The following is a 466-nucleotide window of genomic DNA, read 5'->3' as shown; positions in this document are numbered from 1 at the left end:
CCCCTTCCTTAACTGCTGCAGGGCCGGAGTCCACGTCCGCACGTCAATCGTGATACAACTTTGCTACAAACAAGCTTTTTTTTGTTATGCATTTGGCAGGAAACTCACAAATGTAAAGTCCAGGACTGTACGAATACAGGTTTAACGACGAAAAGCTTATCAGGTGTAACAAACAGTGTTCTCACCTGCAAATTTTGTGCTACTTAAACACTGAGCCATGGGACTCAGAAATAAGCACAAGTGAGAATTCTAATACTTGAAATTTTACAATTTCTCATGTGAATAACCCCCTCCTTTCTCACAACCGTGGCGGGTCTCAGAAGATTCAATGCCTGCCGCCACAGCAACCAGCCGCGGCGCGTTGTGGGCCGGGCCTGCGGTCGCCCACGTGATGTTGCGGGAGATCACGTGACGAGGCCGCCATGGCGGCGGAGAAGACTGAGTTGCTGTTGTTGACCGCTGTAGG

General features: G+C 49.8%; 1 pseudogene; it reads left to right on the top strand.

The window, feature by feature from the left end:
* The first annotated feature begins 422 nt into the window (after nt 1-422).
* LOC104542681 overlaps nt 423-466 on the top strand; it is a 7081-nt pseudogene continuing 7037 nt past the window's right edge.

This window comes from Mesitornis unicolor, unplaced genomic scaffold (genome assembly GCF_000695765.1).
Source record: "Mesitornis unicolor isolate BGI_N332 unplaced genomic scaffold, ASM69576v1 scaffold35560, whole genome shotgun sequence".
NCBI lineage: Eukaryota > Metazoa > Chordata > Aves > Mesitornithiformes > Mesitornithidae > Mesitornis > Mesitornis unicolor.
The sequence above is the reverse complement of the archived record's forward strand: the minus strand, read 5'-3'. Positions and strand labels throughout refer to the sequence as shown.